Source organism: Spea bombifrons, chromosome 3, assembly GCF_027358695.1.
Source record: "Spea bombifrons isolate aSpeBom1 chromosome 3, aSpeBom1.2.pri, whole genome shotgun sequence".
NCBI classification, from domain to species: Eukaryota; Metazoa; Chordata; class Amphibia; order Anura; family Pelobatidae; genus Spea; species Spea bombifrons.
In genome coordinates this window covers 81,064,522-81,076,746 of record NC_071089.1, presented here as the reverse complement: position 1 = coordinate 81,076,746, position 12,225 = coordinate 81,064,522, and the positions used below count along the sequence as shown (strand labels likewise).

General features: G+C 40.3%; 1 protein-coding gene across 1 annotated transcript in view; it reads right to left on the bottom strand.

Annotated features, from left to right (window-relative positions):
- ARMC9 (armadillo repeat containing 9) overlaps positions 1-9,786 on the bottom strand; it is a 47,161-nt gene extending 37,375 nt beyond the window's left edge. The window contains exon 1 of the mRNA XM_053460754.1: positions 9,670-9,786. The gene's annotated coding sequence lies outside the window, so the exon portion shown is untranslated. The remainder of the gene's footprint in view (positions 1-9,669) is intronic.
- Positions 9,787-12,225: the final 2,439 nt, after the last annotated feature.

The following is a 12,225-nucleotide window of genomic DNA, read 5'->3' as shown; positions in this document are numbered from 1 at the left end:
CTTCTCATATAATTATATAGCAACCGGGTCTACATTAACAAGCCCCTCGAAACAACTCCACATTAACAAACTACAAATTGAAGCAGAATCTACATTTTGTGACTTAATATGTATACAGACACCAGAAAGATAAAACTTAGCTGAACGCAGAGGGGGAAAAAAAGAAGGCAGCGGCATCTGGATAAAATAAGAAAAATGGGATTATTAGGAAGGACTGACCAAAGTCCAAAACTTAAGAAGTATGGGCATTGGAAGACGTGATGTCGGTGTTAAGTTAGGACATGTTACGCAGATCACCTAAATGTCTTGTACTCAGACAGGTTTAACAAAGCTCTGAACCATCTCACATTCAGTGCATTCCATGCAGCAACTTTAGGTACTATATACCCATCCACACACACACAATACTTGTCTTGGATCGTGTGTATACTTAGGTAAATTACAGAATTAAAAAGTCAGCCAACTAAAACAGGGGAACCTCATATCTGATATCAACTTGATAAACAAAAGAACGTCTCGGTTCTAGAGTTGTTAGGCGGTAAAGGCTTTGTGGTGGATATTGTGCATCACCTCACACATACAGTGTTTGTTTCAGAGTGCAATTCCACTTCTAGGGCTTTTTATATTCTGTTGGTGAGCTGGCCTGGGGAACAAGCTTGACGTGTTTACGTTCTGGTTAGGAAATAAGCAAGTTTGTTAAAGGTGATACCTTTATTGATGGACTAAACTTTGTTCAGTTTAATTATATTCATGTACTTGTTCTACCAAGAGCTTGTATGTTTTGTTTGTTTTAGGGGGTGTTTAGTTTACTATAAGAAACCTACGAAAGTCAAGTTATTTTTGTTATAAAGAAATAACAAAAGTAGACATTTACTTTCCTGTCCTGGACTCTCTATTCACTCTAGCCTTACAAAGATAGCCTGAATCAATCTGCTTCCACCAAAAAGGAGCAGTAACTTAACAAACCCTACAAATCCCAAGGCCAGCTGAGATAGGTTTCAGTGGTCCTCTGCCTTGCGAGGAAGGACCAAGAAGATCAAGCCACCCCGCACCCCTTTTGGAAGGGACCACATATCCCTTCAGGAAGCGCAGAAGAAGAAAATGGGATCAGATGTCCATCGTGGCCCTCAGGCACCACCCGAACCTCTAGAAAAAATGGTTCCAAGGCATACATGTAAGGCGAGTCTCAAACATTATATTGCTCATTTTAATATGTAAACACCATTGAGTATGTTTATTTAGAGACCAAAGAAGCGGGTGTGAAGAGAAATGGATAACTGACGTCAGCTTGTTTCCTAGAAATTAGCACATGCCATTAATCACATTCTAAAAGAAAAACCCCATTGAAAGAACAGTTTCAAGGTACATATACTATGGTACCTACTACAACAACATGTTATATTGAAAGTCAGCTGTCCTTTTCATTTGAATAATGTCTCTCGTTATCTGCATGTGTTTGGATTTTGAAGTCTTTAGGCTTTAATGTAGAATACCCCACAACATAACATCACAAGGATAGGATATGAAGAAAATGGCGTGTATGGCTTCAAATAAAGGGTCGGAAGCCAGTGAACTGGAGCCTTGAATAAGCAGTTTTGGGGAGTCATCAACTGTATGAGATACAGGCATACCCCACATAGTTGCAGCACAACCATTCCCTTGTTTACGCACTCGCGCTTCGTGAGAACAGACACATAAGATGACGCCAGCACGTCACTTCGTCGTTTTTTGTGCATCTTTTGAGCTTTCACGTTTTGTAGTGGAAATGACCTGTCGACTGCAGTGCAGTACACGCATTGATGAGTGGAAAAAGTAGTGCCTCACTTAGAGATGGGAAGGTCTGGGGGAAATAAGGGGGAAAGGGTTTTTTTATCCCATTTTTTTCCAAAGCAATTTTTTTGGGGGGGGGGGTTCCCAGAAAAATTTAAAAAAATGGAGTGTGGAACATCTTCTTTTACAATGATAAATAATATGTTTATGACATGGCATTACTTCTTTTAAGCACAATAATTTTACATACACTGGGAACATGAAATGCAGGGTAACAAAATTATTAAAAAATTGTAAAACTACTCCGCATTTTTTTTCCATTTTTTCCATGGCTGGAAATTTGACATCTCTAACCTCACTTTAAGTACATTTTCATTTTACATACATGCTCTGGACCCCATTGTGTATGTTAATGTGGGGTATACCGGTATGTCAAACTGTAGCATGGAATACATGATGCTGTTACAGATTGACTCAGCACGACAGACACGTCCACAGAAAGAACGAGCTAGTTAATATAATGGTTGGATATAAGTATTCTACAAGGAGTATATCATAGACTATAAAAAGTCAAGCACCAGATTTTAAAAGGTCCGGATTAAGTCATCTAACATTGCTCATCAATCATTGTTTAACTTTAATCAGGATTCTGGAGGCAGGGTGTGGGGGGGCAATATTTGATTTAATTGATTTTCGTGTGATAATAAGGCCCTGATCTCTAACCTGGGCAAGGCAACACACTGCTAAAGAAAAGAAGGCATACACTTCAGTTGTGTCTAGGTCATGGGGCTGGGTGGATGAAGCTTTACACAGATGTGAATTCTATATTCATTATTCTTAAAATGATTTTTTTTGTAAGAGTTTAATTTTCAGTTTCTAAAGCATTCATTTATTTCCAACAAGATCTCCCGGCCCTAATATTTTTAGGTATAAGGTGGTACGCTTCTCTGCTATCAAGAGCTACATTGCCAGAATTGGTTCATTTGGCCTTAACTTTAACACAAATTCTCAGTGGTTTATATTGCTATATTGATATGCAATATAAGGTGCTAAACCAAAAACCAAGAAGGTTGTCATTGGAAGCATGAATAAATGATGCAATACATTTGGATGATACAATGGAAATGATGCATTACATTTGGATGATACATTGGAATGAACAGAATTATCAAAAACACATTTAACAAGAAAATCTGTCAAAAAGAACCTGAACAGACAGGCAACAAGCAGCACAAACACCATTACACAATACACTATGTGCTATAACATCAGGCAAGAATATAAAACCATGATCCAGTATTCGTGTACTAATTACTAAAATACATTTGGCTTAAATGTTTGGCCGGTATCTTGGGCAGAAAGTGACCCCCCCGACTCTGTTATCTTTTAGTGTAAAACGTCCTATGTGAACGTTGGCATTGCTCTGGAAAAAAATGCATCAAGCTTTTAAAAGAAAAGTTTTAGAAAGGAATAAATTCATTAGCTATTGAGTTGCTAAACTATTCCCTACAACCCAGCCTGCTGCATTAGTAGTTACCAACGGCATCAGGGAATGACATCAGAGGTGCGTAGATCCAATTCCCTGCTGTCAGTCTATTTTACAGGGCACACCTGTTCCTGTGTGTATGGACACCTTTTCTGGAGGCTGTAGGTGATGTAGATGTTCCACTGCTAGGAACCTGGGTATTAGATTGCTTCAGTGTTTATATTTTATTCTAATTAATTTATACTACACTGTAGGCATGAGGAGAAACATGCCTTAGCCCATTACATTCAATCATGTTTACTGCACTGGTAGATGTAAACATATTATCCAATGCATCTATGTTGTCTTCTCTCATCTCATCAAGCTGTGTCCTGATCTGTCTATATCTGACCCGTCTCTAGATTGTAGCCCTTCTCATCTGTTGTTTCTGTATGTCATCTTGTCATGTCACATACCGTATTTGCTCGAATAGAAGACAAGGTTTTTATAGAGCAAATGCTCGGCAAAATACCCCTCGTCTTATAATCCAACCTCAGATAGAGATCGCACTATAAGATCCAGATCCTCTGGATCCTCCTGTGTGGCAGCCGATGCACTGCAGACAACCTCTGCTGCTGCCCGGCACTTCCGTTGACATTTATCTTATCAAAAAGATATTGTGGCTAGGACGCAGTGGCGTCGCTACAGGGGGGCAAGGGGGGGCAATTGCCCCCCCTAGGATATTCCTTGCCCCCCCTGTTGCCCCCCCGCCGAATCTGGAGCCACCCAGGACAGTCCCCTTAACTGCTAACGACGGCATGGTGCCGTCGCTAGCAGTCCCAGTCAGGTGCTAACGACGGCACCATGCCGTCGCTAGCACTATCTTACCTTGATGGAGGTCTGTGGACCCCCATCACCACCTACCCCGGCGATCTGCCCCTCACACTGAAGGGCATCACCGGGGCCACCCGATCCGGCCGGTGACGGCACGCGCAATGACGCGATGACGTCACCGCGCAACTTTATTACTAACTGACAATTGTCAGTTAAAGCGGTATGGGGGCATGCTGCTTAGATGCCTGTATCTCAGGCACCTAAGCAGCTACAGACCCCCAACATATACCATTGGAAAGGTAATCGCCTCACCTTTCCAATTGTATAATGCTTGTGAAAAAAGAATAAAAAATATTAAGTAAAAAAGATAAAAATGTACCAAAAAAGTAAAAAAAATGATTTGGGGGTCTCTAAAGGCAGATAAATAAAGATCAAAATTGCCTAGAGACCCCCTAATTAAATTATCTATACATAAACTAGTTTAACTTTAAGTTTACGTATTCTAGCTAAATAATCACTGTGGTAGCCAATGTTACCACAGTGATCATATAGCTATAAAAAGTCACATTCCCTTTTTAAAAATGGCCGATACTAATTTTTAATCCCATGATCCCTTTGATCATGGGGTTAAATTTAGCCAACGGTAGAGGGAGGCAATTTTTGAAATCCTGATGAACTGCAAATATTAATAAAATCAGCCATTTAGCCTGTGCGGTACGTGAGTAACCATCTCATCCCTGGAGCTCCTTGCATTTTTACTGCAAAACTTATTTTCTCCCTTTACCATCATTTCTTTGGGATAGTAAGGGGAAAGAATGGTGTGTGCTTCTGTGAGTGAATGTATGGAAAGTATGGTGTGTGCTTCTGCGAGTGAATGGAGATATGAAAGGCGAGTGAATGATCAGTGAATGATCAGTAATTAGGGTTGAAGCCTTGACGTGGCATTACTGCTCATGTAGGAAGTTAAATTATGGCACAAAAAGTACATATTTGCAAGAACTACACCCCTTGGCGCATCAAATGAGGTCTGTATGTGTTTCTAGTACAAACCTGGAGTGCGCTAGACACAAATGAACATGTCGCTATGGATAGAAAAAACATATTTTCTAGCCAAAGCGACATATTCCATCATTATTTGTGCACTCAACTTTTGTCCTAGAAATACATGTAGCCCCTCATTTGAAGCTCCAAGGGGCGTAGTTTCTTAAAATGGATGAATTGTCTGAATGAGGGAGAGCATGAGTTAATGTGTTTGTGTGTATCATAGATGTATAATTGTGGAAGGGCAAAGATGGCACTAGCAGGATGTTTGAGCCTTGGGGACCGAGATGGTACAGGCAGGGTGTATATGGGACAAAGATGGCAAATCGTATGTGTGTTATCTGGGTGCTGGCCAGGTTCTATGCTGGCAGTGTGGACGCTGGCTTTGGGGTGTGCAACCTGTGATCTATGCCTGTAATTTAGGGGTTTTATCTATACCTTTAATGCTGTGTTTTTATGTGAATTCCAATTGATCTATACCTGCAAACCTGGGTTTCTGTGTTATTCTGTAGATCCATATCTGCTATGCTATGTTTCCATACATTATTTATGTATACCTGCAAATACAGGGTTTGTATGTCTTGTTCAGTTGATTAATACCTGCAATGCTGTTTCCATGTATTTATTTGATCTATACCTGCAGTGCTACGTTTCATATACCATTGTATACCTGCAAATACAGGATTTGTATGTCTGATTCTGTTTATTTGATATATACCTTCAGTGCTGAGATCACAAGTGAATTTCAATTGAGCTATACATGCAAAGCTTGGTTTATGTGTTAATGTATTGATCTATACCTGCTATCGGCAGCAGGGACTAATATTAATATATATCGGCAACTGAGGCTAATAATATATATGGGCAGCAGGGGCTAATATATATATATATCAGCACCAGGATCTAATATTAGGCCCTGAAATCATTTAGTGCAAAAGTTAAGGTATTGTGTTGTTTAAAGGATTTCAAGGATTAGTCTTACTAAATTGTGGCTTCAGGCTTCCCATGTTGAATGATCAAGTATTGTATTGTCCAATAACAAAAGTATAATTCCATAGCACATTACTTTTGGCTATATATATATATATATATATATATATATATATATATATATATATATATATATGTTTTTTCAGTGGTATGATTTAATGGTGGAAATTATTAATGCCCCCCCAGTTTGACTGTGGTATCTTGTGTGCCCCCCCTATATACTGTTTCTAGAGTCGCCACTGCTAGGACGTACCATTAGGCGAGCACAGCTACCACTAGGATGTTATAGCCCATCGTTGCTATTTTGCACTGGCAGGGAGATCCTACAGCTAATTCACATTAAATCAGTCTCTGATAACTTCACACTCCCTACAATGAGAGCTTTGGAATACTTGAGGAGAAGGGGTGGCATTCCCTTTTAACAAACAGTGTCAGTAGTGATGAGGCAGAAATGTTCTGAGACTGAACTGGAGACCGTACTGTTGCTGATCACACATAATACATGGAGAGCTGAGGGAGAAGAGAAAGACAGAATGTCTCCCACTTTGAAAATAAAGAAAGAATAAAAATAGTCCTTCAAAACATAACAAAAAACATGCATGTTGGGAGATTTTGAGGAACACATTTTTCAGAAGTGGAGCCTATCCCACCGAAAACGTTTTTTATATTTTAACTCTAACAAATATTGCAATATACAAATCAAAATGACTTTAAATTAATGCCCTGTTTGACCAGAAAAAAGATATGACTTGCATTCTTTAGCACATTTAGAAAATGTATCTTATCAGATCTGTCACTGTATTCTTCTCTCTGAAGGTTTAATCACATAAAAGTAACACAAACATTTAGGAAGCTTTTTCAGTTTCTATGGCAACAGTGTATTATTCAGCCTCTGTGTCACATTACAATTAAACATTGTCTTAACCATTTTTAAAGGAGAATGTTATATGACTTCATTATTTTAGAAAGGGGCTTTGGTGATCAACAGTACTAGGAATGATATTGCATAATTTAGTTATACTTATGATATTAGCAGAGTAGAGGCTTCAAGGTTAGCTGAAATTCTGTTTTCTTAGGGCAGCTCATCTGGTTCACATAACTATAATCAGAGTTCTTTGCAGCCACCACACTTTACAACTGGTTCTGTTAATGTATCCTCGCAAAATGATGGCAATAAACACTAATGTTAAGGCGTATTAGCCCCCTCACCAAAAAAATACTTCGACGCTCCTGGGGGCTCCACATTTCTTGAGATGTTTAAAAGTACTATATAGCATGATGGAACACTTCAGAACTGGGTTACTATAAGTCATATAGGTCCAGTGACTCCTATGATTTAAGCCAATGTTTTAAGAGTACCCAGTTATACCAATAAAACAGTTTAAACACTCCAGAGGCAGTCACAGGCAATGTTACGTTAAGGCAGGCTCTGGGAAGGTAAGGGGGTGAGGAAGGAATGAAAGAGATGGTAAAAGAATTATATATATATGTATTAGTGTGTGTGTTAGCAAAGGTCTGTATGTGTAAGTGTGTGCGTTATCATGATTGTGTATGTTAACATGAGTGCGTATGTGTGTTAGTGTATGTGGTTGAGTTTGTGTAAGCGTGTTAGTGCGCCAGTATGTATGTAAACTACTCCAGGTGGGACAAGAGGCTGATGGGGCCCTTACCTTTACTTGCCCCCCCCAGGTCAGAAGCACTGAGCACTTGCACGAAGTCAGGGATTTTGTAGGCATATTGTTAGGTGTATGATTACAATTATACCAAACAGAAGCTAATGATCATAAATTTAATATGTAGGTTGAAACACAATCATTAACTGAAACAGCTGTGTTGGAGGAATAAAACTGGGTTTAATGTCAAGTGATACACCATGGCAAAACTGAGCACAGCAACAAGACACAGGGTAGTAATACTGTATCAGCAAGGTCTTTTCAAGACATAAATTTAATGACAGACAGGGTTTTCTAGATGTTTTGTCCAAGCTCCTTTAAAGAAGCACAAAGAAATGGGCAATGTTGAGGACCGTAGAAGCAGTGGTCAGCCAAGGAAACTAAGTGCAGCAGATAAAATACACATCATGATTGCTTCCCTTCGCAATCAGAAGTTTGTGCCATCGGTTCGGCGTTGGCAGAAAACAGTGGGATCCTGGTACACCCATCTACTGTCCAGAGAAGTCTGGTAAGAACTTGTCCTTGCAGCCAAAATGCCATACCTCCAATGTAGAACAAAGACCGAGTCAACTATTAAATATGAACACAGGAACTGAGGTGCAGAAAAATGGCCGCAGGTGCTCTGGGCAGATGAGTCAAAATTGGCCATTTGTTCGGGCTGAAGGGCTGGAGAGCAGAACAAGAATAAGTGTTTGCAGGCACCAGTGAAGCATTGTGGAGGTTTCTTGAAAGTGTGAGGCTGCATTTCTGCAAACATGGTTGGGGATTCCGTCATAATTAATGGTCTCCTCAATGCTGAGAAGTACAGACAGATACTCATCCATCATGTAATACCATCAAGGACGCATCTGATTGGCCCCAAATGTATTCTGCAGAATGACAATGTCTCTAAACATACAGCCAAAGCCATTAAGAACTTTTTCAGCAAAAACAAGAAGGATTCCTGGAAGTGATGGTATGGTCCCCACAGAGCCCTGACCTCAAAACCATTGAGACTGACTGCGATTACATGAAGAGAGAGAAGCAACCAAGGCTGCCTAAATCAATAGAACTATGGTTAGTTGTCCTAGATGTTTGGAACAACCTACCCCCCGAGTTCCTTACACAAACTGTGTGCAAGTCTACCTAGAAGAATGTATGCCATTTTAAAGGCAAAGGTTGATCAGACAAAATACTTGTTTGATTTTCATTTTGTTAAATGATAAAAAATTAACTTGTATATTTTTGAAAGCATTGTTACTTTACAGCATTACACCTACCTAAATGTTCTGCACAGTAGGTACCAACATTTAAAATAGCCAAAAACGTCCCCTTATCTTTTAGGATGTGTGAACAGAAGTGTGTCTAACAGGCAGGGCTTTAAGATGTCGTATGTGACATCCGCTAAGCAATAATCAATTAAGTGAACTTTAACGAATTATTTTTCTGTAGCATTCAGAATGCACTTTACTTTATATAACATATTACCTTATGATTTATATACACTGCTGTGACCTGTAGGGCTGTAGAACACAAACACTATTACCCAGCAAACGTTTTGAGGAATATCAAGGGAGTGGATTCCCCAGGAGGGACTGTCCTTCCTAAAAAAAAGGACACTTGGGAGGTACGCAAAAATATGAAGATCTTTTACGTGAAACATACGTAGGACACTCGTCGTTCTGTTAACGATTTCACACCGGCAGAGACAAAGTAAAGTCCGTGTAGAATATCTGAACATGTCTCACGACACAAGGCAGTCACACAGCTATACCACTATTTCATGAACGGCAAAAAAATCGCCAAATATATCCCATTAAAGAGACCAACAAGCAGGAGTCAAACTCACGATGCTTTTAAAGTGTAGAAATAATACAGAAAACAGAAAACACAAAAACACGTAATCATTGAACTTACTGAGCAATACGTCACTTTATTTGGGCCCCTCTCTCCCTTTCTCTATGCGAAGCACCGATGCCCCAGCAGGCCCGAGAGACGGTTACAACACGGTGAGCGAGTTCGTAACCAAGGCAACATTCCACTTCCGGATGCTACTGGACCGAAATCCAATCAAACGGCTCGTAGCAAGAGAGGAGCCAACGGCTTCCAATTAGAAGCTCTGACACAAGAGACTGAATGGAGAAGAAGTCTTGCGGGAACCCAAGATGCAGAGGCTATTGAGAGGGCTGTGTGATGGGGGGAGTAGAGCGGCAGCTTTATCGAATAGGACTTAACTGAAATGAAGTATAACTGTAATAGGTGGAAACAAAAGCGTGCGTGTTTTGTTTTTTAAATCCCAGCGGGCCCACAGAACGTGATACGGTGGAGCATCACCTATGCAATGTGTAGTCATAGTGTAGCTGCGCCCACGTGTGATATCGTAAGGGAATCGAGAAGGTTACTTGGCAAGGATTCTTGTACAGGGAATTCTTAGAGGTATTTTATGCTGGAAAATAGGTGAGCTTATCATGGGCTTTGCAGATATGGGGTATTATACGACATGACATGCTGCTAGCAATGGCGTGCTTAGGGAGTGGAGCGGCCCAACCCTTGGTGCCACTCATCAGGGGGTGCCACACTGGCACACAGTGGCCCAAAATGCTTTAGGTACGCCCCTCGCTGCCAGAGTTCATCCTACAGGCAGCTGGGTTTTTAGGACAAAAACTTCCAAAAAAGATCCATATGTATAGTGTACTGCCCTGGAAAGATATTTTACATAGGATTTGTTCACATTAATTTGGAAGTTAAATGGTGACTGAGGTCCTGAAATATGTTGCGTACTTGCAGAAATGATTCCGGAAATCCTTTGTAACTCTTTATTAAACAGTTTAGAAGATTGGTACTGGTAACATAGTAACCGTCATGAAATCACGTCTCTGCTTCGCTGGCTTTCTTCCAACCGTCGTTCGCGCTACACACCCTTACTTAACGTCCTCACATCACGTGACCTCTCTCAAGACGCTTTCCATGTGCCTGATATCACAGCTATGAGACTATATATATATATATATATATATATATATATATATATATATATATATATATATATATATATAATCACTGAGTGCAGCAAATCACACTGCACCAGATCTAGAGAGAAGACATCACAGCTGACATTGTGTGAACTTTTTTAGTTTTACCTTGATCAACTGTTTTTTTTTGAAATTTGTTACAAATATAACTACTACAATAACTTATATATGTAGGGTTTGTATTATCACAGAGGGACCAACTCCTATGGGATCCTTGTCATAATTAATTGTTTTCCCTCGGTGTAATGTTTGTGTGTAGTTAGATAAACCTAAACAGATTTAGTCACTAAAGGAAGCGTGTGGGGTCAGATTGACCAATCCTGTGTTATCAAGTGAAAATATGCTCAAAAAACAAAACTGTGTGCAGTGCCTTCCACCCCCAGTCTGTGGCTAGTAACTTAAAAAAATTAAGTTAGAGGTGAATAATATCAAAAACTGCAAAATGAAGGGTCCGATGGGTATATAGCATGCTTACCAACTCATGCACGTGGAGTGGAAAAAATACACCTGCTTACAGCACACGTGCCTAGTACCCCAGGTTTTTTTCATATGTGTACATGGGTTGGTACGAGTCTTTGAAGAACACCTTTACAGAACCAGAAGAAGGTGCAGTTTTAGTAGAGGAATCCACAAACACGGGCTCATACTTCGTTACATATACCTGCAGGGAACTCTCCTCTCTGACAGCCTGGGAAGGTCTGCGCGATGGACGCAGACAACCCCCACTGCTAACGGCACCTCCTTCCGGCTGCAGTGGAAGTTGCCTACGTGAATCGCGTAGACGTCTAACCGTTGCCCTGACTACACACCAGGGACTCAGAAGCGCCGGTAAGTTTGGGGGGGGTGTTAAATGGGGGGCATAAGACAGGAGGATCCAGGTCCCCTGCAGTGCTGCGGGGGATCTGGATCTTAGTCTCATAGTCAGACCTCATTTGAGGTCTGATTATAAGACGACCCCGATTATAAGACGAGGGGTATTTTTCAGAGCATTTGCTCTGAAAAAACCTTGTCTTATAATCGAGCAAATACGGTACTATAAGTGTCCATTGGAATAACATTGTAAAGGCAGGTAAAATGGGAATATCTAACTTCATATGAATCTGCCACTCTAGCCTCCACATTATCTCTCAGTACAATAAGCCAATAGCATGCAAATCCTCTCACCATGGAACGGCTTGTGTCTTTGGGTTATCAAAATATATATGCAAACTACTATTTTTATGGGTGACGTGAACAAAAATGTTAATTTCTTACTATTTTATTTCAGCCTCTGTGGGTCTACCATTTCCTGTCATCTGTAGTGTTCAGTCTCACAGTTCCATTCATCAAACGTGTCAAGTTCACTGGATAATGCTCTGCTGGGGGATCAAGAGTCTCCGGTTCTCACATAATCAGAACCTCCATGCAAACTTGCCTCCCACTGCTTTTGTCCTGATATTTT